At 41.1% G+C, this 27,732-nt stretch overlaps 1 protein-coding gene across 2 annotated transcripts in view; it reads left to right on the top strand.

Annotated features, from left to right (window-relative positions):
• Positions 1 to 27,732, top strand: part of RBMS3 (RNA binding motif single stranded interacting protein 3) — a 493,774-nt gene that overhangs the window by 19,928 nt on the left and 446,114 nt on the right. The gene's annotated exons all lie outside the window — the stretch shown is intronic.

Raw genomic sequence — 27,732 nt, 5'->3', positions numbered from 1 at the left:
AGCTTTTAAAATTAAATTTGAAGGAACTTAATCTTGAAGGAAAATAATTAAACAGAATGCAGGATTATGTATTACTTATTTCATATAAAATTTAAAGTGTATATTAATTATGATATTACTCAGTATGGGCTAAATTTTGGCAACATCACTTAGCAAAAGCGGCCTTAAATTTAAATCTGGATTTTGTTCTGAATTTTGATAGTAATCTTTCCTTCACAGCAGATCACTGGCAGATTCCTTGTTGCTGTTAACTCAAAATTGTTAGCTCTCTTTTCAATTTCTAATGCTAGACATCTTGGAGTACTAGGAGAGGTCCAGGTTAAAGAAGAATCTGTACTTGAGTTATGGTTTCAGTGCTTTTTCCCTTTTAGACCTGTACAAATGTATCATTGTCATTACAATTTCAATTCAACCATAACATCTTGATCCGAGCGCCTCAGAGAGCAGTGGAGAGATGCTGTGGGCCATGTTTGAGGGTATGCAGGAACATTCAGGCAGGCTCCAGCCAGCCCAAAGGGCAAAGAACTGATTATAGCAGGGACCATGTAGTGATCTTTTCACTAACACAGTTTTCAGCCCTTGGCAGCACATGACTTCCTCATCCTGGTAGCATATAAGTCACAGTATTTTGCAGCTGCTCTCAGACCTACGGTTTTTCAGCCTTTCTATGCTTTCAGTCTTTGTGCTATTCTCTAGCAATGAGTTCAGCAGTTTGTTTATACTGACCGTGGAGAAACATGTTTTGTCGGTGGCTTTAAACCTGGTGTCTGAACTGGAATCTATTTTGTCCCTTTCCACAAGCAAAACTGCAGTTTTCTTGTTGTAACTGTGGAGCAGTGAGCAGTACTCTCCTTTTAGCCAGCTTTGCTGGGCCTTCAGTCAATTTTAGATCTCAAAAATGATTTCCCTATGATAATATCAGGATCATTTATTTTTAGCACAGAGTGTAGCTAGTGCATTTTATTTTGAGATGCTATTTATAGACTGCCTAATTTTTTTTCTGGTGAACCCCAGATTGAATTAACATTTTTTTTTTTGCACTTAGGAACAATTAGAATTGCTTGTATATAAGCTTACCTTTATAATCAGCTGAAAGTAGCAACAAATTTCTATAGCTTCTTTTGTTTTGTTTTGTTTTGTTTTGTTCCCAGTAGCCATTTGCTATTAAATCACTTGAAACTATTGGTACAATCCTTAGGAATCCTTGGGATCATTTTTAAAAGAAATTGTTTGAAGAGTGGAAAGAATGTTGACTTTGAAGAAATATAGTTTTGGTGAAATTCATGCTAAACTAAAATTGATTACCCTCTTCCTCATGAGGAAAGATGAAAACTGCATTACTCTTGGTGGTCAGTTTAAATGACCATTTGTAAGGAAGCTATTCTGTATTAAATTTCTTAGGGACAAGAGCAACGAGAGTAGTTGAGGATGCAAAATGAGTTCTTGTAAGATAAACTGGTTACTTAATTAGCTAATTAAGAAGAAAGATGGTACTCTGTGTTCAGTTGGCTCAGTGCAACTTCTGAATAACTTCTGAAATGGATCATGTTTCTGGAAATGCACAGGTTTAGTCTGTGGAAAGGGAGATGAGGATTTACCTCACTGATCATTCCCAAAATCACAGTGATGCCAATACAAACAGAGAGGGCCTGTGAGATCTCAATTTTATCCAATTAATCTGCACCCTAAAAAAAAATAATCCCCATTTCAAGGAAATTTGCCTATAATATATCTGGCTTTCTATTTAAGCAGTGTCTTACCTATGCATGAAGCAGGAGTCAGTTTCTGTCAGTCAGCTGCTTTGTAGCTTCTCTGTTCCGTGCAAGGCAATAAGTAGGAATTCAGTAAGATCTGGCTGCTCAGCATCCAACTTGCCCTTCCTTGAGCAAAACTGGTAGGATTTCACTGGAGGTTTCAGCTTCTGTTACTTCATTCAGCACTTAGAATCAATTGGGAGGGAGAGGATTTGGAGAGCAACAGTCATGAGTTGGTAAGTCAGACAGGTGTCTATTCAAGGATGGAGGATAATGCAGGAAATCTGAGTTTCTCTTTTAGGATATGAATATGATGGAGTTTCCTCTTTAAAAAGTCACGTACATGTGCATGTAAATAAAAATTATAGTCTCCTTGCATTAATGTAAAAATAGTAATTTCACGTTTATATAATAATATATATAATATAATAATATATATAATATATAATAATAATAAGGAGAAGTAGCTCTTCTCCTTTTGATGGAGTAGCTCTGTATCAATATAACTGAAATTAGAATTTGACCCTAAGTGTAAAATGAAATTATCTTTCCTGTTGAAGCATCACCGCCTGGAGATGCCTGACTTCCTGTGAAAAAGAAATTGAGCTAATACTTCTGCAGTGAAGGGGATGCTGACCTGCTACTGATACATTTTGTCTTCAACAGTACCTTGAAATCTTTGCAGAATGTCCAGGCTTTGTTTCCTATCTGCAGTCCTTAGGACAGCTGTTGTTATATGACAGCTTAAGGGATAAAAAAAGTAAATCTAACTTCCAAGTCTTATCGTTTTTTGCTTATGTTTCGCAAATCTTCAACTGTTGTCCTACAGAAAGACGCACACAGAATCATTTCCATTTGAAAGATGAACTATATATTGTATGATGGAGCCTCTTTTTTTTTCTTCTTCTTTTTTTTCCCACACTCTTTACTCACTCAGGTGCTTATTACTTATATCGCCTTTCTGACCAGCCATCACGAGTGCCTAGTAATTTCATATATTCCTCTTCTACATCATTCAGGTAATCTTCCATTGCTGTGCAGCTGTCAACACTTACTGACAAATGAGGCTTGGGGGAAAGTAACTTAAAATGCAATCAGAAAGGGACTTCCTGTGGATGCAGTAGTGGTTGTAGCTTTATACCTACCCAGTGCTCCAATTACCTTGTCAGTGAGTGAAATATACTCTGCAAAAGAGAAGTGGAGATGAATGCACAGCTAACATCTGAAGACCAATGTAGACTTGAATCAATCTCAGATTAATTGAATATGTGGATAGCACTAAGGATGTAAAAAGAATTTTACAGACAGGTGGATGTATGCATATTTTCAAAACTGATAAATTTGGTCCTCGGGTCTAAAAAAAACAACTCACAAAGTCTTGATTTTCTAGAAGTGCCAGGATACCAAACATTAAAATGTAGGTCTCTTTTGGGGCTCTCTAATTGGTATTTCTCTATAATGGAGGAAGAACCAAATCAGCAAATCAACATTTCCTTAAAGACTTCGGTCTCAGGAACTACCACCTAATATATGTAATATATATTACTTTGTGAAGAAATAAATGAAAAATATCAGGTTCAGGTAAATGTAAATGCATTACAAAATTGGGCAATAGGATTGTGTGTTTTTTCTGGACATGGAAATCTGTCATCTAATAATAATAGTAGCCACCCAGACTCAGGTATCCTGTTCATTTCCTGAAATAAATAATCACAAAAATATTTCAGATACTGATTTTAATAGCACTGTATTGTTATGCTTTGTCTTTTGCGCTGTCCTTTGGTTTTCATTTAGTTCTGTATAATGAAAATGCCAGCAAAATTGTATGTGTTGGCTGTCCAGTGTGAAAATGCAGTTGACACCTTAGTCAGACACCTCACAAAGGCAAACTGTCCCCAAGCTTTTGCAAGAATCTCAGGAAACGTCGCTGCTAATTTACACAAGGCAAGGCAGGAAAATGCTTTCCTAAAGGAAGATGTCCCAGCATTGCTCCAAGATTTCAGAGAATCTGTTGTTACCCAGAGAAGATGAAAAACAACTGGGAAAGCTGACCAGACTAAAAGAGTATGCAACCATACATTGCTGCGAGATGGAAATCAAATTCATTTGCTACTCTTAATAAAACAAAAACTTCAGCGCAAACAGGAAAAGCACAGGAATGGGTAAGAAGTACATGTTTCCTCCTTGGTAATTCTGTGCACTGGATGAAGTAGATTATTCTGCTGTTTGCACTGTGAAAAAATAGAGGGACAGTGGGTACAGTCCAGTCAGAGAAGAACTGCTGATTTGTGTAGGGTTGCAAAAATAATGGCAAGTGTGAAACTGAGTTGGAATTTGTTTGGCTCGAATTCATTTCTAGTTTAGTCAACAGGATCCATGCTCTTCTCAGCATCATTCAGTGGCTAGGCCTGTAATGATTCCAAGTCAGTGTTATTTTCTTTTTCCTATCATTTTAGGATTTTGCAATCATAGCTCTCTTCGGTGCTGATGTTCCTTAACTCCCCTTTTTGGATAACAGGAGTTCTTGAAAAGTGAAGCTTGTTATATATTTAGACTCATCCTAACACTGATTAACACACTCATATACTCAAGAATGTTTGTCATGTTGGAAGCATAATGCAGATGGTATAGTCTTCTTTTGAGCCATGTGAGAGAAGCAATGGTTGTCTCCTTCAACCCTCCATCCCCTGTCTTTTTTATTTACCAGACTTTAATTTCTCTTACGGTAAGTTTGATGACTGCCCTTAGACTGGAAGAATAAAGAATCCTGCAAAAAGGCCAGCACGAAAAAAACAAGAGAATGTGGTACATTTTCATTCTCTTGCACTTTGGTTTTCACTTCAACATACACTAAAATCGAGTTAAAAAACACTGTTCTGTCTCTTTCCAAAACAGCTCTTTGCCAACATCTCCATTTGAACCATTAAGCGTTGGCTCTGTATTTCTTCCTGATCACTATCGTGTTAGCTGGGAGAATTAAACACCCTTCTCCACTCAGTTTGACAAACTGCTTCTTCAAAACTGCCCCTGGAAAATTTTGCCTAAGGCTGTTCTTCCTCTTATGCCTTAATAGTGAAGTAGTTGACTTACGTTTTTACTCTTCAACATGCAGCCTCTGCAATTTTTTATAAAACTAGAATGCTTTTCCATAGTTTGTGGAAGATGTAAGTTCTCCATGGTGTACTGATAAAAATAAGATAAAACATGAAAACCTGCATATTTGGAAATGTTCTTTTTTTTTTTTTCTTTTTCTTTTTTTTCCCCTGAACTATTATAGAGCATTGTTTTGTTATTGTTTTTGTACTGTTGTTGTTGTTGTTTTGTTGTTGTTATTTGTTTGGTTTGTTTTGTTTCCTTCCTTCCCCAACAAGACCTTGCAGGAAGCCTGCAGTGTAATAGCTACTTGGTAATGCGGTTAGGTGGAGAATGGATGCATTTCAAATCCTCCTAAATGTTTGAGGTGGTTGTCATCACCATCCCGGTATGATAATTTTCACACTAAAAGCAGCAAGGTATTACACTGTTTTAAAGTTCCCACGTTTCTGTCCTGAAGGCTGACAACCCCTGTGAGTAATGTTATCTGGTGCCATGTAAAGGCGCTACATAATAAATAAACCTGATTGCCTCCCTGTAATTCTCACTGACATACAATTTTCTTTCCTGCTTATTGCAGCAATGAGAGAAAGTCTGGTTGGTTTAATTTCTCTCCATAAAGAAAAGTGCGCTCATGTTTGAGGTTGCTCCTTCTCTTGTCTGCAGCAGCTGTTGCTCCAGCAGAGTTAACCTCCATAGGTTTCTAGGAAGTGCTTTGCACTGTGCCTAGGCTCTTTCAAACAAAACACTGTGAGAACCACTTTTTCAACCAATCTCCAAATGACTGCACAATATTTTTTCTCATTACTCTTCTTGATAGAATTGTGTTACAAAGTGAGGTAGACCTTGGTATGTGTGTCTGTAGTGTAAATGCTAAGTCATGGCTTGAACCAGTGATTGAGGACCTGGTGGAAAGGCAGAACCAACCCAGGGGAGCCCACCTGAGTGACTTGAAGGGGTGAAACCAGGATCCACCCCTTCCTAGACCTCATGTAAGGGTTGGCAGTAGAGGCAAGGATATCTTGCTGGAGATCCCTGCATACCTAAGGCCTTCTGAAGATAAACAGCTTCTTTCCTTAATTTCTGTGCCCATGATTGTTGCATTTGGGTAAGTCCTTACTTTCTGTAGCCTAGAACCTTACTATTCTGCTATAGTTGCTGTGCTTTCCATCGTGTTATGGTGTCTAAGGGGTTAAGTCATCCAAATTAGATTTCAGTGATTGAAAGTATGTAATGAAAGAATGTAGTTGCCTGAAGTCTAGACAGGTACATCCTGGAGTGGGTGTTCTGATGCCTTTCTAAAATCTAACTGGACTATCATATATCTGTTTGAGAAACAGAAAACGCTTATGATTCTGGCACCAAATATTCACAGCTCCTGTTAAGAGGCTTAAAGTGAAGTTAGTTTGCAAATGTGACATCAGCTTTCCCTTTAGTTAAACTGTAAACTCTTGGTAAACTTCTTTTACCAAAGCTAAGTTATTGAAGTAACCAAGCTGTTACCAGATAACTACATCCTCAAAGTTCTGGATTTCAATGCTGTTTTCATTTCTTGGTCTTGAATGTGCCTATCAAGATTATGAGCACTTCTTGCAGGGAATCCTATTTCTCCCATGACCAAGGGAACAGCATAGTTGTAACTGCATGTCACTGAAGACCTGCTCAACAATGCAAGATGAATGGCACTGTTATTTGTGCTGATGTTAACTGTTGCGGTTTGTGTTCCAGCAGTGAGATCACAGCTGACCTTGCTGAAATGTTAGTCTCTGCTTTCTCTGACTTATGCCCAGGGAAGTCACCTGAACCTAAAGCAAATTGAAGGTAGCTCTGCCTGGTCAGCAGCCAGAACCGTAATGAGTGCGGAGAATGTGCACTGATGCTTCTTTGAGACAGGCAGGATTTCTGTTGCTCTTTGCTAGTCAGCCTAGCTATCTTTCTGGTATAATGTGGCCTCAAAATGCAAGGCAAAAAGTGGGCCTTGGGCTTCTGATGTCTGAATACAAGTGTTTCTCCTTAATTTCATACAATACATGAAAGGAAGCATCAGGAAGGAAATATACCCTGTAGCATCATTCTCAAGGGAAGGTATACTTCCACAAAATGAAAATAAATGAGTTGGTATTATGATAGTCTAATACTGTGATGTTATGTACAGCAGATGCATTTTTCTGCTAAGAGTTTAATCCCTTCAGGCCCATTAAGCAAGGGGAAAAGTTTAGAAAGGATGCTGTTAGAAGGAGACATTAATGCACCTTTTAAAAAAATGGTTGGAGCATAAATCACGGGAGAAATACAGTACAAAATAGTGAATGAAATATTTATACTTTCCACTGAAGCTGAGTTCGTGCACTTGAGGGAGAAGCCCTGTTGAGATTGGTCTTCCCCTTTGTTCTGTATCATTTTTTTCAATTGCTCAGACACGGCTGTTGGTTTCACAATCACTTTGAGGTTGATGTGATTAGAAACCACAGTCCTGCCTGCTCAGCATGGCCAGTGATGATCCGAAGTTTGCTTGTATTCTAAGCACGTTGTCTGGGTGAAGGAGATTTCATGTGCTTCAAGACATGTATTGGTTCTTCAAAGTTCAGCGGGGCTGGATTAGCTTCACTGTCTTATTCTACAGAGCAAGTTAATACGCAATGTAAGACTTGTATATGTTCATGTGGCATCTCACTTGTGGGCTAAATATGCAGCTAGAATAATATGGCATAGATTCATTGACTTATCCAAGGCCCTTTACTCTCACATTTATGTTCTGTTATTTTAAGTGTATTTGTTCATCATGAAGGAAAAACTTGTAATAAAGAAAAGCGCACAACAACTTCAAAAACTGCTTTTAAAAGTCTACCCCAAAAAGAAGAAGGAGGAAGCTGACTGGCTTGAGAGTAAATTGGATTTTGCACCTTTTAGGACCCTATATTTCTCTCTGGATACAGATACTGAGATTGCTTATATAGGAACATTCTTTTAAAAATTACTTACGGTTTCTAGAAAAATATTACTTATTTTTAAATAGATTCTAAAAGATGAACAAAACTCAAAAGCAATTTTGTGCCTTGTATTCTGTAAAAAGGTTCTCATGTTCTCTCCACATGGCTCATTTCTTCCTACAGAGCCTTTTCTGAACACCACCTCCTATCCGGTCTTATTTATTCTAGCTACTGTCGTTCACAGCTACCTACTTCCACTGACACAACTACAGCAATTGCTTAAACAGAAAAAATGATTGAAAGAAAAGCTTTACGCTTGCTGTTGTGTGGTGCTTTGGTGGCTTTTTCAGCCTTAATTTCCTGCAATTTATTGAATAGATCCAAGGAGACCAGTAGTGGCATATGCCACTGCTCAGCTTCCGCAGTGTCAGCTGTGATCCTTGGGATACTGGTTCCTGATGGCCTCAGTCAAGATCTCTGGCTCACAACCTCTCCCTTGCCTCAGCAAACACAGCAGCCATGCTGCCTTCTGTATGCCAGGGATCTCTGGTGTTGGGTTTCCTGTTGGATTTGGCCCGCAGAAACCAGTCGGTGAAATGACAAGGTATCTCAATTAATTATACTCAAATTATTGTACAACAGGTATCAGTAACGTGCTTTGTACATGACTGTTATATATCTAGCTAAGCTGGATTGGATATTAAAGAAGGTATCTTGCATGGAAAATCTGAATAGCCTAGGCTGCAGTAACAGTTCAGGAACATGATTAGGAATAAACTGAATAACGTGTTTATTTGCAGCATCAAATCAGGAGCGTATGTAGCAGTGCACACCATTCATTGAGAAATGTCAAATCTAATTTTTCTTTGTTTTGCTGCATTAATGACTAATTGATATGTAAAGAAAGGAAATGTAGTAATTTCCCTTTTGGAAGATCTTCTGCTCTTTATTTCAGTAATATTTAATGCTTATAGGATCTTCTTCTTTAAGACGTTTTAAAGATGTGAACTTATTTAATCCATCCATACTGATTTATTTAAACCATCCAGCAGGTCACCGAGATTGGTAGTTTCATCTTACCATGTCTGTTTCAGAAGCAGGAGAGGGCGGGCGACTTAGGCTGCTTCATTAACTTTTTTGTGGACAGGAAAAAGGGGCACAGTTGGATCCCACTTCAGAACTAAGGATTTCCCAATTTCCAATTGTCTGTTTACACAACTGCATTGTGCTTTTCTGACTCAAACTAAGCGTTATAACTTAGAGGACTGGGTGGTTAGATGTCACAAAGACGTACAAGTTTCTGCCTCTCCAGAAGGCACACCGGTGCTTTGTTAACTGCGACAGGAAGCTTCCTGAAAATCATTTGGAATTGTCCAAATTGATCTTGTAGTCCTGGATCCATTGTCTGCTTGTTAATTTAGGGCTTTGTGTTCTCTCAATTATTTTAAATCAAAATGCTGTAAAATAGTGAACTTCAGTATTTATATTACCTTGTTGAACTGAAAGGCGCTTTGAGACCTTTGCAAATGATGTGTTCTAAGTACAAGGTAATATTTTTCTTGTTTACTTCTCTGAACTTTTCCTTTCTAATATTAAGGATGCTTTTTCAGGGTGGAACAGAGGGAATTTATTGTGCAACACCTGTTAACAAAAGAGGGACTTGATTAATTTCCCACTCATGGTGCTGAGAATGTTCCCTTTTGTTGTCATTTTCTCAGAGTTATTACTCATTACCCTTATTCATTCTGCTTTGATAGAGGTAAATAGCTTTTAATTCCCCCTGCCCCCAAACCTTCTTAAAGTTTCCTTTGACAGCTTGTTGTAATTATGCCCCTCACTGAAGACACAGTCATTATTCTCTGTTGCCCTGAACAAGATTATTTAAGGCTCATTTTGGATTTACTCTGTGCATGTATTGGAAATGTGTTACCCTAAGAAATAGAAAATACTAATATAGGAGCACTGTGAGACAGTGGTAAATGTGATACTGATCACAGCTTATATGTAGTTGGAGGTATTTTAGTGAACATGAGCAATGCCCTTGTCATTACACGTCAAAACAAAAAAAAAAGTGAGCGCCAAAAGGATACAAGCAGGAAACTAACCAGGCTTGCTGCAAAACCTGTTATTGAGTAATTGTACATAGAGTTTACTGTTGAACTGTCAGCGTATCTCAGCTTCAATAAAATATGAGCCAATTTTTTTTCTATATCTGTAGTCTTCTTTTGGAATGTATCTGATGGCATTATGAATGTTATTCATAATGTTATGATATTGCATTGCAACATTATTACATCCTCATTTTCTCCACTTCAGCTCCCCAGACATAACTAACTTGCCAAAATTAACAAGTTCTTGGGAGTATTGAGATTCTTGCTTTGCCACAGGCCTTGTTGTTACTTAGGCATCCCAGTGCTGAGACGTTTGGCTAATAGCTCAGGTCATTCTGGAAAGGAAAGAAAAGTAGGCACTGGTACTTCATTTCACGTCCTCTCTGCTCTCCCTTACAAAGGGATTCTGCTTGGAAATGCTCTGTTCCTAATTGCCAGGCTTCTTAATTCTCTGAGAGACTAGACAGCAGGGTTGGTTTCAGAAACACCTTTGCCCTTATGTGAACTAGAGTCCACTTGAGTAGCTCAAGTACACTAGAATTGCCATCCAGGGAGAAAAAAAAAAAAAAAAAAAAAAAGTGGTAATGTACTTGCCTATTTTTTCTTTTCCCCCAGTAGAAGTGATCACATTTGGATTACCTTAGTTTTATCTTCTTGTTTGCTTCGTTTCATGTTCATCTTTTAGCTTCTTTAGACTATGAGGCAGTGATATGATTCATTTAGGTATTGTCATTAATAGTTATCTGAAAACAAATGAATAACAAACCATCACTGACTATCAAGAGTATGTTCAACAATGTTTTTTTACTAGTAAACACTCTGCTTTACAGTACACACATTTCTGACGAGGTGTGTTTTCGAACACAGGCACTGTTTTTCTTGTAAATAAACAATGCAGAAATGCCTGCATGTGTATATCTTTTTAACTGGATACATTGATAAAACACACACACAAGAACCTTCTATAATGGAATATCCCGGGTATGACATATCTACCTTGGAAAGTGGGTGGATATATTTTTTAAAACACCTGACTTAGGCATAGATGGTAGGCACAGGCAATGAGTATAGTCTTACAATAGTTCCTTTTATACTTTTTTCGGTTACTTTTTGTTTTATACAAGCAACAGAGGGTCAAAAACTGAATAGTCATTGTAAGCATATATGTTGAAGGAGATATTTCTTGTTGAAAAGGAAGAGGCTGGGGAGTGACTGAGGGGCAAAACAGAGAGCATTGTGGTGGTCACACCATGGTACAGATTGTGTTTGCTGGCTGGCCTCAGGGTCCAAGGCAAACTGTGCTTCCTGCCCACCTGACACAAATCTGCTGTGAGTGGTGGTTGTTTACCTGGAATTCCTGGATATCTGTAGCAGAGGCAGAGCACCAACAAACCCCCAGAAGCACTGGAGCACTAGCTTGCATCACAAGTGTTGAGATACCATCCTAATTAGAGACTTGGCAGATGTGCATTTGCTCTAGGACCATTCTTGTGAAAGTTTACTTATGAACTGCATAGCGACATGTGTTGTATATGTCAAGGCATGTAACTTCCAGATGCACATATTAGGACCTGTGTGAGTAATTACGACTGCTGTGCATGCACACAGATTTTACAGGATGTTCCCAGACTTAATTTTGAACAAAAAAAGATACAAAGCCAATGCATATTTCAAATACGTTATCATCTATATGTGTGTTTTCCCTTGCTTCCTACAATATGACTTACTATAATTGGGAACAACTTCAGCACAAGAAAGAAAATAAGAAATAGTGCAAATAATGTAGGCTCTTTTTTATCATAATGGTCTGCACATGCCAAATTTAAATGTGCACACAGATGCCACTGAAACTGAGATAGATCCAAATTCATCTCATGCCTCTAGCTCAGAATACACTTCTCCATTTCCTGAGAGAACATGAAATTCCTCACAGAATACAAGAGATTGTACCTTAAAAATTATTTCAAGTGATTATATTTATAGGCTGTTTATGAGGCTCATTACTATGTACGTGAGTGTTTAAATGAAATTAGCCTCACAAGAGGCGTTTATCCAAGGACACACAGGATGTCTGCAGCAGAGCCAGGAACCAGAAAACATCTTCCAAGTTTAGGCCAATATCTTAACCACAATGCTATTTTTGCTTACTCGAGTCCCACTGTACTCCATTAGCAACCAGAAATCTTCAAGCAAAGAACTCTACTCTCTTTCCAGACAAGATCACGTGTGGCTTGTGTGCTCCTACCCTTTATATTCAAACATCTAGCCAACAATGCATACATAGGTCACCAGTCAGGATCACTGCTTCTACTGACTAGCAAACAGCAAGAGAAAACCTGGCATTTGTAAACTCAGATATCGGAGATCTCTGAAAAAGAGCATCTCATTCTTCTGCTATAGAGAAATATCCTACTCAGAGAAATCCATTACCCCATTTTAATGTGGAGGGAATAATCTACTTTGGAGTGTATTCAAGCTATTTCATAAAATTTTGGCTTCATTCTCTGATAATTTTACAATTCTCTACCATTAATTTTATATATAGAAAGAGATTAATTGGGCAGCTTATTGTTAAGTTTTTCTACCCTTTCCATCACAAATCATTCTCTTCTGTTCTGAAAGAGAAGGATTAAGTTTACTGAGCGAGAAGAGTGAGGCGTGTGGGTTGAGGGCTCAGAACAGAACCTGATGGCCACAGCTCCGTATGTCTTATTGCTGTAGGGACAGGAATGGCCTGTAACCACTCACCCTCTCGGGCCCCAGGGATGAGATGTTTTTGAGAAAGAGCTGCAGATTTAATGCTGGGGAGGAGTCACAGCAACAACAGCTTGCTTGAAGCCCCTGGTTTACAGCTAGGTTGGGAACAGTCAGTATATATTGTGGCTCCTGGGGCTTTGGGAGGACTGTGCTCTGTGATGCACGGCATCCTGAACACATAGGGTCGTTCTCAAAATGAGCTCCAAACATGCATCATCTTTTCACTTTGTTTTGTATGTGCCTCAATTGCCTACCTGTTAACAAGAGATGAACCTGGTTCTATATCACGCTGGGTTTTAGGAGGATAAGTTTACATGTGTTATAAAGCATGCTGTCACTGTAGTGAAAAACACCTGCTCGAAAGTCTGTGCAAACATTAATAACTCTGTCTCAGAACAGAGTTTGAATACTATACAGTAAATGTGATATTAAAAAATGAGGAAGTAAAATATGAAATACTGGTCATTCATCTAGAGATGCCCATCCAACACAGAGAAAGGGCCCTGACATTAGCATTACAGGTGATTCATCAGATTTTATTCTAATGAATAGGCTCAAGGGGGTAGTTAAGGTGGAATAAGCAGCCTTAATTCTGGTACTCCAGAAATTTTAGCTGTTTACTTTGCAACTCTTCATTTAATACGTACTTGCTTGCATTACATAAAGCAGCTAAGGTGGAAAGTTAGAAGCTCCACCAGGCTATTGCAGAAATCCCGGTATCATATTCCAGAAATCCCGGACTTGGTATGACACCTCTTCTCCAGCCAAAAGGCGCTGCTATTTGTGCTGGCAGACGTGCAACAACCGCCAGCCCCAGGGAGGAGGCCAGCGCTGGGGACTGAGCTGCGCGGAGGGCTGCTGGAGCCACACGCTGAGCACAGCCACAGGGCCGGCTCCTGGGGCAGCGTGAGCAGCGGGGCGCGCAGCCTGCAAAGTCTGCTGCTGGAAGCGGCTTCAGTAGCTGCTGCAGGGAATGGTTGCGATGTTCAAGAGCCGGTTCTGCTCAGCTGGATCACGCTGCCTCCAGACTGTCCCGCAGGACCCGAGCACGCTCGTTGCCCGTCATCCTGCTTGTGCCCCGGGTTACGTGAGTTCTGGTGTTTGTGTACGTAAAGCTGCCCATCCTTTTGACTCAGTGATGGCCGTTTTCAAGGCTGCACGTTGGAATGCAGATACTCTGTTCCCATTCGCCTTTATAGGAGTTTGATAACTAAGTATCCAACACCACCTGCCATTTTCCCCCTTTCTGGTTAGCGCTGTTACAGGGCTAGCATCTGAATTAGGCACTACTCTGCTTCTTTTGTGCAGGGAGGCATCTAAATTACTGCATAACATTACAGAATGAATGATAGAATACTTTGAGTTGGAAAGGACCCATGAAGGCCATCTAGTACAGCTCTCCTGCAACAAACAGGGAGACCTACAGGGAGACCTAGATCAGTTTGCCTGGATCCCTTTCCAGCCAGACTTTGAGTGTCCCCAGGGACTGGGCATCCACCACATCTCTGGGCAACCTGTTCTACTGCCTCACCACTTTTATACTGGTGAGTATTTACATATTTACAGATGTAGACACTGAATTACATTTTCTGCTCACTGTAACATTGAGGAAGAAGTGAATGACTGCTGCGCATGGAATCTGTCACCTTTCTCTTGCAGACTGGTACTTAATAATAGAAAAGACCAACTCAGAGAGGCATGCTGAGTGGGTCTTTCTTTTGCCCTGTCCTCCTTCTCTGCTGTTTCCTTTTGCTTGATCTCTCGCCTCGCACCGAAGGCATGTTTCACTTGCTGTTTGAAGACTGCTGAGTAGAGATTGGCTCTTATCTAATATTATGTAGTGTTAACTCCCCTTTTCCACTCAGATTGCAATGACTGCTTCAGGGTCTTGCGGATGGAAATAAGAGTGCGTGTCACACAGGTAGCCAAGTCACTGAGCTGCTCCCCCAAATTATCTGCTCTTTACTGTAAACAGTTTCTTTTATTTCAAATAGAAACTTCAGCTGTCAAGAGAGCCACCTGCATATAAGCATGCAGGTGGTGGTGCGGCGATGGTTGCTACACAGTACACATTAGGATTCCAGTCTGAGTAATGCAGATGTTTAGAGACTTGCAATGACTTTAAAGTGACCCAGAGTTGCTAGAGTGACAAGAGGCTGGGATAGTCCTACAGGGCATTTAGTGATATTATGATACTGTGGGAACAATAGCTAAGAACTAGCTAAGAGTTGACATTTGCAGATAAAATATGTAATGCCTGAAGAAACGCAAAAGCAACCCTTATTAATATTGGCTTTTGCTAGCAGTAAATTTGACATGTAATGATAGTCTGTAAGTGTGCAATGCCTCTTTCCAATTAAAAAAAAATGTGCCTAGTAGTAGTCTAAGCAGGGGCCCAGCAGTGAAGGAGAATGCTTACAACTAAAGTAATCTGTACAGTGTCAGACAAAAAGGAGTCAAGAAGATGGTTGGTGCCTTCCTTTTGGACACAACCCTAGCTAAAATATTAAATATTTGTGTCCTGAAGCCTCATTAATTTGGATTTGGCTGTCAGACCAATGGGCAAACTGCAGAATCAAGAAATTTTGACAGAATCATCAGAGGCTTTAAAACAGAGAAACCAAGCCTAAGCACTTGTGGCACAGTCCTAACTGTTGAGACAGGAACTATGAATGTAAGGAGAAATAACCACAACCGGATGCATCCCTCTCTGTCTCCTGGCTGTTGCTCAGTGAAGTAATCACTTTCCTCTTCTCGTACCTAGTACTAAAAGTTATTTGAAAGAGATCAAGGAAATTTGAAGACTGCAGAGGGTGTGTGGAGATTGTTATATATCCTTACACAGGCAAAAACAATGTTAAAAAAGCATTACGGTTGCAAAGTCAAGTGCTCAAAAGGTATAAAATTACGGAGTAATGGCTGTCGATGCAGTTGTAATGGGCTTCTCTGTGAATGCTCATTATCTTTTTATTATTCATTATAATTATCCCATTACTCATTAACCTTAAATGTGGGATCGTATGGAGTTTTCCCCCTTGTTCTTTTAATTTAATTTATGTGTGGAATGGGTTTTAGCTTTTTTTTTTTTAAAAAAAAAAAAAAGAAAAGAAAGAAAGAAAGAAAAATAACCTGAAAATGCCATCCCCTGGCATATTGACAAATGGATTGTCAGCAAGGTTGAAATCTTTCTATTTATCACACAGGCATGGAGAGCCTGGCAGCACTGGGTTTTAATTGCCTATGTGGACCAGTGCTAAAAGGGCTGGGATGCTTTGCAGCTGGGAGTAGGTCATTGCTGTTGGCAGCAGAGGTGTGCTCAACGTCATCTGGGGCCAGGAAACAGATGAGGGCTGTCCTCTCCTTTCCTCCTTTATGTTTTCCCCTTTCCATTTGCCCCCATTTCATATAATCAGAGAATTGTTTGAGTTGGAAGAGACCCTTAAAGGTCATATAGTCTAACTCCTCTGCAATGGACAGGGACAGGGTGTTCAGAGCCCCATGTCTTGAATGTCCTTGAATGTCTCCAGGGTCAGAGCTTCCACCACCACGTCTCTGGGCAACCTGTTCCTGTGCTTCACCACCTGTAATGTGAAAAAAACTTTTATTCTTATACTCCATCTAAATCTCCTCCCTTTTAGTTTCAAATCATTTCCCCTTGTACTGTCACAACAAATCCTGCTAAAGAGTCTGTCCCCTTTCTTCTTGCAGCCTTCTCCCTTTAGACACTGAAAAGTCGTGCTCAGGTCTCCTCAGAGCCTTTTGTTCTCAAGGCTGAACAGCCCCAGCTCTCTCAGCCTGCCCTTGTAGGGGAGGTATTTCATTCCTTGGATCATTTTTGTGGTCCTCCTCAGGATGTGCACAAACAGCTCCATGTCTCTCCTGTACAGAGGACTCCACATCTGGATGCAGTACTCCAGGTGAGACCTCACCAATGCAGAGTCTCTTGTCCTGTCTAGCTCCCTGAATTCATTTGGATCTTCTCAGCTATCTGGTTGCCATCACTGATTCTTTTTCCTTTTTGATTTTTCTCTATTCTTAATCTCACCTCCCATTCTGCACAGCTATTTCCAGCTCGCTAATCATTCTCTACTCCAGACTGTAATATTAATTTGCACTGGTCTCCTTCTACATTCAGTGCCTTGGTTTATTGTCTCAGTCTTCTCTTACAATGTAGGCTGTCCCCCATCTTAATCTTCGGTCTCCTCCTAGGCTCTCTCCTCATCTCAGTGACCAATAGGTGACACCCCAGCATCACAGCAGTTTCATAATTTACAAAAATAAAGCAATACCTCCTAGCACTGCCAGAGTTAGATGCCAGCATCTCCTGCTATAGCTGTGCTGTGTGTCTCATGCCATGCTGCTCAGGTGAGACCAGTATTGCTGTGCACATCTTTCCTTGGGCGCCTCTGCATCCCACTTGTGCTCTCTACAGCTAAGAAGGAGGCAAGTGCCCTTCCCATTGCTGCCAGGGGAATAGGTGCAGAAGCACTGGGAATGTATTTTTTGTGCATACAAGGACTCCTATGTCTCCATATTTGTCAAAATAGACAAAAGGCACATCCCTAACAGAAAGACTCGTCCTTTGGTCAAAATTTCAGGTCTTTGTTCTGCAAATTGCAGTAAGAAATCTTCTCTCAGGTTCCTTCCAGCCACTGTCTGAGGAAAAGAAGATAGATGACCTTGGGCATTTTCTTGCTTTTACTTGGCGTCGTTTTGCTCCAGTGCAAGAAAAAAAAACAAACCCAAATAAATTTTGTATCTTCGTTGAAAAACAGAAAAGGATAAATAGTTTGAAATTTCTCAACCTCATGGTGACAGGAAATGATCTACAGGATGAAAATATTCAACTCAAAAGGTAAAAATAGTTTCAGTTAACTAAACTGAAATGGGAAATGTCAAATAATCGCAGTGACAGAATGCTACAGACCCTTCAGGTAAAAGATTCCAATAAGATTATGGGCACAAAAATGTCTCTAGTGCTAAAACTCCAAACTTAAATGAAATAGGTTTTTGAGGTGGGTTTTTTGTTTGTTGGTTTGTTTGTTTTGTACTACCAATTCTTAACAGAACAAAATATGCTTACCTTTGCTTACCTTTGGACTTATGGCCCAACCACAAATTATCTGCAAGCAGAAGCTGTGCCAGTATTTTAGCTGGAAAACTGCATGAAAAGATTAATGTTTTGTTCACACTCCCTCAGAGTGTTTTCTTCTCATCATTCTTACTCTGTTGTATATGAGGTGAGAAATCTTTGGCAAAGATTGCTTTTACATTTTAAACTGATATATTTTGCTTCTGTAGGATCGTGAAAAGATAAGTGTGTTGATGTCAAGGGTGTGCAACTTGGACTTGTTAGGAGAATATATTTATACTCAGCAGAAACTTCTTTATATTGTTTTATTGAAAATAATTCAGTAAGAGGTGAAATTGATTGACTCTTCAGTTTGTCAGACCCAATTCTTCCCCTGTGAATGAACTTAATATCCTAACCTTCCCGTATATTTTAAATTCCCTACCTTTGTCCCCAGGGCTGCTGAGGTACCTCAACTGACAGGAATTTACGTGTTTATGGCATACAGCGCTTTCTCCTCCAACCTAGCAGGATAGATTTCGAAGTTGAAAAGAGTCCTTTACTCCCCAGGAATATTTTGGTTCTGCATTCAAAGACCTGAGACATAAGTAGGAAATTACCAGTGGAGCCTAAAACATCAGTGGCTGAGAAATCAGGGCAACCAAAAAGAAAAGGAGAAAAGGTTAAGAAAAGGAAAGTATTCATGCTGGCAAGACAGGGGTTAGGTGGGGACAGTAATGAAGAAGAGACAAAACGGATGAAGAATTACAGAGTAGAAAGGATTTGGGAATACGATGTCGGCAGAGGTGAATAGGGTAGAACAATAGGAAAGTGCATTTGCTGAATGTGAATAGAAATCATTATAAAGTTTCCACCATCCCTTAATAAAAATACGGTAGCCTCGAGTCCCTGTGCTTTATTAAAATCTCCAGCTGGAATATATAAAAGAAAGCAAATTATTCTCAAAACAGATAACTTGTAGATGAAGGAGAATGTAGAGATTTCATAAGATTTTTTTGAAGGCAAAAGATATTTGATAGGAAAGACTGAAGAAGAGATGCATTCAGAAAGGGAGGAGGGCAAAGAAATAAATGCTAGAGGGGAAAAAGGGAGGGAAGATTTGAACTATAATTAGCATTTGTTTATCTGCAGGAAATAAATGATCTCTTGCCCAAATAATTTTTTGGTACAGGAAAGAGGCAGCACTGACTGTTTTTGTTAGATGTTAGGTATCACCCTGACTTTTGTTCTGGAAAGTTGACAAGTAAAGGTTTGGGGGGGTTAAACATTTATTGAGTGTGCTCTGTTTAGAATGGGCTCGGTGCTGTTTAATGGACAATGAGTTATACTGCAGCTGACAAAATACAGATTTCCTAAGCCAAATATATTCTGTTCAATACATTTTCTTTGGTTATGATGGACAGTAATCTGGCGTGACATAAAGTTTGATTTCGCACGGCAGGTTGCATTGGTTCTGTGGTAAATGGAAGGTGTCTATTACAAAAAATGCCATTATTCCTACAGAAGAGTGAACTGATTTGAAAAACAGAGAATGGGTCCAAGTCTCCAGCTTATCTGCACGTAGAATTGCCTACTTGTCTTGCAGTACTATACTTCTCTATTTGCTGTGCCTGTCCTCTGTATCGGGGTAGGGGACAACTTGAGAGCTGGAAATTCCCCCTCTATTGGGAATAGTTGCACACAATCTTTTGATTCCATATTAGTGAACACTTACAGTTTTTCTTGTAGTGTCACAGGAAAGTTTACATGTTGATAACAAGGCACTAGAGGATCTAGTAAGTGTTTTTATGCATTTGCCACTTCACTTCCCGATTGTGTTTAGGTGAGGAGGAGAAGAATAGCATTTTGTTGGATCCAAATATTACTACTCATAACCCATGTTTTTAGTTTATTTACGAAACACTTTGGACTGAATGGACTCTGAATTACTGTAGGGCTTAGTGGGGCAAGCTAAACTGCAAATTCTTTTTCCCAGTCATGAACTTCAATTAAAACCAAACAACTGATGAACACAGTTCACTAGTGACAGATGTAAGTGCTGGTACTTTGAATAATTCCTAAACAATGTTTTTCCATAAATATAGGAAAAAAGAATTTTTGTCTAAGACAAAAAAAAATAAAAATAAAAAATAAAAAAAAAAAAAAAAAATCTACAGACTTGTTTTAGACTTCATTTTTTTTTCCTTTTTCAGGCTGATCAAAGGGGGAAACTTTGATCACAGTTGGGTCCAGACAGCATTCTTACGAAAAAAATTAAAATCAAAGATCAAAATCAGAACAACAACAACAAAATAATATTTCTTCATAACCATAGAACTTGCAATAGCAGTAATTGAAAAACAGTATTTTTACAAATGCTTTTGAATAACGTTTTGGGCTAAATTGCAAGGGTATTGCTGTAATTCTACTGCATTTTATAAAGGGGGCTATTAACAAATGAAATGGAATTTATTAGCCAAGGCTCCTTCAGGCCTTATTTACAGCCAGCATTAGATGAAGAGTTATTTAGTGGACAAAAAAATCCTGCCAGATATGAAAGAGACAAGAAGAAATGTGTCTTGGCATGCTGGGGAGGATAACTATGGAGAAACTGGAAGTACTATATTTGATAGTAAAGGAATTTCGCCTGAGATGACCCTCTGTTCTTGCCTATTGTTAACTTTTTCCCATGCAAAAAAATGCCCCAGCCTGTGAAAGTCACCTAACACCAGCTGTCTGGATGGCGTAAGAACAAGCTGTTCTCTCACGCTGTTACAGATTTCTGGTGATGTGCCATTGTGGTGCCCTACCAAAATTGAGGTTCCCCTGTGAATCTGTAAAACGCAGGAAATCTCTCTTGCTCTCACTGCAGAAAGATTCCAATTGAAGTTCACAAGACTGAGCAAGGAAGGAGGGAGGTGGAGAAAGGGTTTGTTCAAGGTCACAGGCCTGGGAAGGGGCAGCGCCAGCAAACAGGACCCGAACCTCTCAACTTTCTGGGCTTACGCACACGGGGCCACTTCGTGGCGTCTGCCCGCATGAGGAGCTATACTGTTATAACTCCAGCTGCCAGGGATGCTGGTACATGCATCTTAGTAAATTTTCCCATGCAGAGAGGTGCTGATCCTGGGCTTTAGCCGTGACAGCCCATTGCAAAGAGACATTCTCCCAAGGAGTGCTGTTGGAAATTTAGCAAGGGGAAGGAAAGAAATACCAAAACAAAACAGCCCTCGCTTCAATTAGAGGAAGAGATAATTCCTTTCAAGTCAAGAGACTCGACTCCCACTGGCCTTTGTTCTCAAGCTTAGCCTCACTGCAATTTCAGAGAGCAGTGTGAATAATGCCGGTTTGTTCTGTGATTACCCTCAGTTGGAGCACAAAATTAATATCTCACTAAGTAATTCAGTACGTGATGGGTGAAAATTCATTTAAACATGCCCTAAAAAGCTAGGGTTTTCCATATTCACTGGAACTCTCTCAGTGACAATTAATTGCCTGTGTTCTTATGTGTTTATGAGCCTCAGTAAACAGGCGGCATATTTACGTCTCTCCATTACCTTCAGAAATAAACTTCCTCAAGAAAAAAGCTCATGTTTCCTGATTACAATCTGATATTAAGTAAACAGAGGGCTGGAGAAGGCGTCTAGTAAGCAGGACGTTGGAGGGAGGAAGGTGGGAAGTGAAGAATTTGCTCTCTGAAATTGTGCCCCTTGCAATGCTGGTAGCATCAAGTTAATGTGCTGCAGTAGCAAAATGGCCTTGGTTAGTCCTGCCACTGTTAGGGGTATAAAAACTTTGCCCTTTTTATCTTAAGAATATAGACTCAAGAACAGGCTCAATATTTATTGCTTGTGATGTGGAGCTGCTGTAGAAAATACAACCTTTGAAAGGCATGTCTTCTAACCTTTGTGAAATCCTGGTGTTTTCTGAAAGCTTTCAGTGATTGATGTGGGTCCTACATAAGGGTGCAGCAGTAGGACACTACATCTGTGTTGTTCTCCCATGTTTCCACACTGCATTTCTCTGCCATTGGACCCCTTTTTGCACTCATTAATCTCCTCCAGCGCTGAAGAAAGCGCCAGTCGTTACCTTCTGATTATATTTGCTTTGGCTTTCACTGTGTCATCATGGTGGTGAGGACAGATGACCACCAGTTGTTGTGATGACTTTGGACGTTGCCACTGGTTAGTTGTGTCACTTTATTGTCTTCCACATCACAGAACAAATCAACATATGCAAGGCGTCTGAGAATATGAAGAAGGCTGTAGACACATGATAAAGGCAACATTGTTTAGAATCATAGAATATCCTGAGTTGAGACCCAAGAGAATCATAGAGTACAACTCTTGGCTCCAGACAGAAGTACCCAAAATTCAAACCCTATGTCTGAAAACATTGCCCAGCTGCTCCTTGAACTCTGGAAGGCTCAGAGCTGTAATCACTTTCTGGGGAGCCTGTTCTGGGGATTGATCACCCTTCTACTATTTACTGTGGTTGTGTCCATTAACATCTGCAGAAAGAGGACTGTAACACATAATGTTGGACTGTCTGTACAACTGGCTGCTGGTTTCATTTGCTCGTGCAAGCAAAAGATTGTATCAGATGGAAAATGCAAATAGTTTCCTATCAGTGAATGTTCACCATTTTTTCCACTCTGTCACTGATGACATCCTTTAGGATTGGATCTTTAAATGTCAACCAGTGGAAATATCTGAAATGCACTATTAATCTGGAAGATGATAAGATGAAAAAAATGATTATATCTGATGGTAGTTTCGTGGCAAGCCTTTGCTGTTGTCCAAAATCTCACCTGTCTGCAGTTCTATCTGCAGTTGCCACAACCACGTGCTGCCTGGGGAGCAGGATCAGACTGGGACAGGGAAGAACTTTCACTTCTTAATATTGGGGTCTTTCCTTCTGGAACTCCAGGAAGGGTTGGAAACTGTGGTGCCTTCCATTTCAGAGAGCCACCTAACTCTATTGTTGCAATGCTGTTTTGTTCCCCAGTGTCTTTTTTCTCCACCTCCTCTATGCCTATTGCATGCTTTACTGATTCTGGTTGCACCAGGATATATTGCTTGAAAGAAATTGAGTTAATTATCCTTAGGCAAATGAACCTGATAAATTAAGTAATAAATAGCAAGATCCTGTGTTCATCAATGTAGTTTTAAACTATCTGGACTGAAGGAGCTGACAGATCTAGAAATAAAATCAGTATTCCTCTTGTAACCCATTGTAAACAAGCTGTCAAGCATCACTATGGTCTGCTTTGAAACTAGCTTTAATGAGTAAATAGAGAGAATAAAAGCAGAGAGACAGTGTCAAAAATGTAAGCCCAAGATAATCGTTGCTGTTTTTTTTTTTCTCCTTAGCCTATTATATTGCTCTAAGTGATGGCAGCTGTACTTCTGCTGCTGAACGAAATAATTTTCTCTAGTCTGACTTAGAAAATATTGATAAAAGTTCTTCTAGAATGTGTATTGCTGCATTTCAAGAGCAAGGAGCAAGAAAATGCTTGAATTGTTTCATTATGCAGATACATGTAACCTAAGAAGCTGCTTTGATAAAATAGCTAGAAAACGCTAAAGAAAGGAAGAAAAAAGGAAAAGAAGAAAAGTAAAAAGGGAAAGGAAGAGGGAAAGGGAAAAAGGAAAAGTGAAAAGGGAAAAGGGTAAGGAAGGGGAAAAGGAAAGAAACGGAAAAGGGGAAAAGGGGAAAGGGAAAGGAGAAAAAGGAAAAGGAAAAAAAATGGGAAGGGGAAAAAGGGAAAGGGGAAGAGGTGAACAGGAAAAGGGAAAGGGGAAGAGGGAAAGAGGAAAAGTGATAAAGGCAAAGGGGAAGAGGGAAAGAGGAAAAGTGATAAAGGCAAAGGGGAGCAGAGGAAGAGGAAAAAGGGAAAGGGAAAGGGAAAGGGGAGCAGGGGAAGAGGAAAAGGGGAAAGGAAGAGGAAAGGGGAAGGAAAATGAAAAGGAAGGTGGAAAGGAAAAGAGAAAAAAGAAGAGGAAAAGGAAAAGGAAGAGGGAAAGAGGAAGGAAAATGAAGAGGAGGAGTAAGAGAAAAGGAAAGAGCATATGTTCAACTGTATTTTAGTAAAAAAGGGCCCCTGAATTACGTTTTTCCACTTGGTGTCTGTGTTTTTCTTTTGACTCTCTTTTTGTGAATGAAGAAATCTGTATTTCATGAAATGTAAAAATACATCCCAACATGTAATTTTTCTACTTCAGTCTGCCAGGAGGAGCAGTCTCATTTTTTTTCCTGTCAGTTAACTCCAGGTTGCTTATCCACAACATTGGTTGTTTCTGAGTTAATATCCTTTGGTGTCTGTCTTCAAATGTATTTGGCTGTCTGGTTTACAGTTGATTTGTTCCCATTTATTTCATTTCATTTCTAAATTTCCTGTCGAAGAGATTCTTATTGCTTGCCTGTCTTGTGAATCTCCCCACACACTGGGTGACACCAGTGCAGCAATTCCTTTTCAGGTGTTCAGGTACTCTGGAACTTGGTTTGCTTGCTGGATTCCCATGGATTCCCGGGTCAAGGTTGATAATGAGCATCCAGTTGTGGGAAGTTGTGAAGTTTGCTTGCTGGGACTGAACAGCTTGTCTTTTCTTTTGAGGAACATTTATACTTAACACTCGGTAGGCAAACTGCTCTTTTAGTTTGCAAGTGGATTCGGTTATTCAAATGCACAGGCCAGAAAATGAAGGGGATTCTATTTAAACAGTGTGCTCCCAAGTCACAGATGATCTTTTTGATGTCTGTATTTTGCAAATGGAAATTTTCCATTTTTCAGCACTAGCATTTGTTCAGAGGCTGTGTGCTATCTAAATCTGCTTTTGTGGCTGTTCATTTGCATTTTTGCTCTGCTATATTGCCTTCTGCCTTCTCCCTTTGGCCCCCCACTCTTCTATATTGGATTTCTATTTTTACTGGCTTCACTCTATCTTGCATCTCCGAAGGCTCAATCATGTGAAGTGATGAGCAGGCTCTGCTGCATGGTTCAAGTGCTCAGCACCTTGTCAGGATTACTGGTGTAAAGGGGAACTCAAAGCATCTGCGTGTTTAGGCTCAGTGAGGGCAGAGAATGATAGATTAAATCACAGAACCATTTGAGTTGAAAGGGACCTTTAAAGGTCATCTAGTCCAACCTTCCTGCAATGAACAGATCACCTACAACTAGATTAGGGTGCTCAGAGCCCCATCCAACTTGACCTTGAATGTCTCAAGGGACAGGGCTTCCACCACCACATCTCTGGGCAACTCGTTCCAGTGCCTCACCACCCGTATTGTAAAAAAAAACTTCTATTCTTTTATCCTGTCTAAATCGCTCTTTTAGTATGAAACCATTTCTTCTTGTCCTATCACAACAGACTCTTCTAAAGTGTTTGTCTCCTTTTCTATAGCCCCTCTCCCTTTAGACACTGAAAGGTGACTCTCAGGTGTCTTTGGAGCCTTCTCTTCTCCAGGCTGAACAGCCCCAGCTCTCTCAGCCTGTCCCCATAGAAGAGGTGCTCTGTCCCTTGGATCGTTTTTGTGGCCTTCATCAGGATGTGCACAAACAGGTCCATGTCTCTCTTGTACTGAGGACTCCACATCTGGATGCAGTATTCCACGTGAGGCCTCACCAGCGCAGAGCAGAGGGGCAGGATCACTTTCCTCACCCTGCTGGCCACACTTCTTCTGATGGAGTCCAGGATACAGTTGGCTTTCTGGGCTGAAAGGCCACACTGCTGGCTCGTGTCCAGCTTAACATCCAGCAGAACAGCCCAACTTCTCTCGACCCTCTAATGTGTTCCTAATTGGGAAAACTTGGTACTATAGGTCAGAGCATGCAGTGGGACACGTGTGGAAATCTTGTGCTGAAATCTCATAGCATGATATGAAATGCTCACAGAAGTCAGATAAGATAGAGAGAATAGTTCTTCCTGGTCACAACATGATGGCCACAGCAAACCTTGCATGTTCAGATAGAGTTTTCAGTCAGTGTGCAGTTTCTCTACTTCGTTGATATATATATTTTTTTCATTTCACCCTGTACTCCTCATGGGTTATTTCTTTTCCCATATCTGGTTACATCCTTTTCTAAGACTGAACCACTTAGGAAGAAAAACTGTGTTAATGTTCTGAGGGAGGAGTAGGAAGGTGGGGAAGAAACAGCTTGAAGAGCAACCTGAATCTTGTTGTGCTGAAACCACAGTGCTCTGCCAAGCAATCCCTGCTCAGCCCTATAGCTACAAACCCTCCAACTGTCAATTGCTCCCTTGGGGAGGTGGGGGAAGAGAAAGGAGCATAAGCTGGAGTATTGCTGGAGGATTGTGTACTACTGGGAGAGGCAGTGGATATAAAGCTGAGCAGGAGGAGCAAGTAAGCATAGGGCTGGGAGCTGGAAATACAAAGCTTCTCTGACTGCTTCTGTCTGCCTTCTGACTTTTGCCCCTACACCCAGCTTCCATGGGACCAGCCCAGAGTGCAGGACAAATAGCGGTTTGCTCATCCAGGGTCTTTCTTCAGAGTCTGTACCTGCAGGCTGGGAAGCTGGGTGCTGACTGTGCTTTGCAGTGCTCCTTGAGATGCGCAAGTGCCAGTGCACTGAAAACAGAGAATGGATTCCCCAAAAGTTTATCTCCTGAAACAAGGGCCGGACACTTGTGTGAGTGTGGCACTTTGTTGTTCCTGCCATGTGGGCAGGTACCTGAGTGCTGCTTGGCCATGAAACCTCAGTGTGCTGCAGGCAGTGCTTTGGGTGCGCCGTTGCTTCCCGTGCTGCCCATTTCCTTCTGCTGTTTCCCTTTGCCTGTTGATTATGGGGCAGCAATAGGAATCCACAACAAAACCCTCTGCTGACATGAACAGTGAGCTGCCAGCATGAAGTGTGATACTTCCATGTTCCTGTCATGTGCAAGCACGTGCCACAAACCAAAACACAGCTGGCAAGTTCAATTTTAGCTTTCCCAGCCTTGAGAAGAGTCCCTTTAAAGAAATTCTTTTTTTAATTTTTTTTTTTTTTTTTTTTTTTTTTTTCCTGAAGCAATTTGGTTGATAATACAGCAGCTGACAATCCCACTGCAATACTATCAATGGTTGAAATAGTAACAAAAAGAAACCGCCACCCCACGCTTTTCCCCCCAAATTTATAAATAGGCGAAGCCACTGTAGAAAGGCCCAGGAATCTGATGACGCACCAAAGGAATGAGATTTTTGTTGTTACTGTTGAGAAAGAGAAATGCAGGGGTTTGCGTACAAGAGGAAACATTTTGTTCCTCACGCACTTTTCTGGCTGTGATTTATGCTGCGCTCTCCAGGCCCGGCGCTGACAGCAGCCCACGCGGCCGCGACGCCCGCAGGTGTGCGGCCGCACCGCGCACGGTGCCACGCCGCGCCCTCACCTGGGCCGCCCGCTGGGTGCGCGCCTACGCTTCGTCGGGTCCCGCGGGGCGGCGGAGCCTGCGGGTAACTTCTGTGCTCCGTGTGCTCCCGAGGCACCCGGGGTCGGGAGGGGGGGGGTGTTTCCCCTTTACCCTCTTCCTCCATTTTGTTCCAACTTTCAATAAGCAAGTCTTATATAAGCGCCGTAACAAAGTATATGTTTAATATGTCTGGCCCCGGGTCGCCCCCCGGCCTCTCGAGGAAGTGCCGCGTGACGGCACGGAGTCGTTTAGGAGAGGATGCGGAGGGGGGTGGCGGCGGCGGCAGCGGCAGGACGACGCCCTCCCCGTTCAGCGCCGCGACTCCGCGACCTTCGGCAGCCGCGTTCGAACCACCCCACGGACACGCAGCCGCGGCGCGGGGATCCCCCGATCCCCGGGTCCCAGGGCAGCCGCGGGGGGCGGGGGCGCGGGGCGGTGGCGGGGCCTGAACCGGCCCTCCCGGGGGAGCGGCGCGCCGAGGTCCCTCCCACCGGCGGCGCGGCGCGGAGGGGGTTTGAATGAAAGACAGGACGAGCCCCGAGCACCATGTCACTCCGTGAGGGAGGCAGCGGCAACTAGGCTGGGGAAGGCTCTTCCCTCCCCCCCCCC

This window comes from Centrocercus urophasianus, unplaced genomic scaffold (assembly GCF_019232065.1).
Source record: "Centrocercus urophasianus isolate 14NV4802_14NV808 unplaced genomic scaffold, USGS_Curo_1.0 seq_16, whole genome shotgun sequence".
Lineage (NCBI taxonomy): Eukaryota > Metazoa > Chordata > Aves > Galliformes > Phasianidae > Centrocercus > Centrocercus urophasianus.
This window is presented reverse-complemented; position numbering and strand designations above follow the sequence as displayed.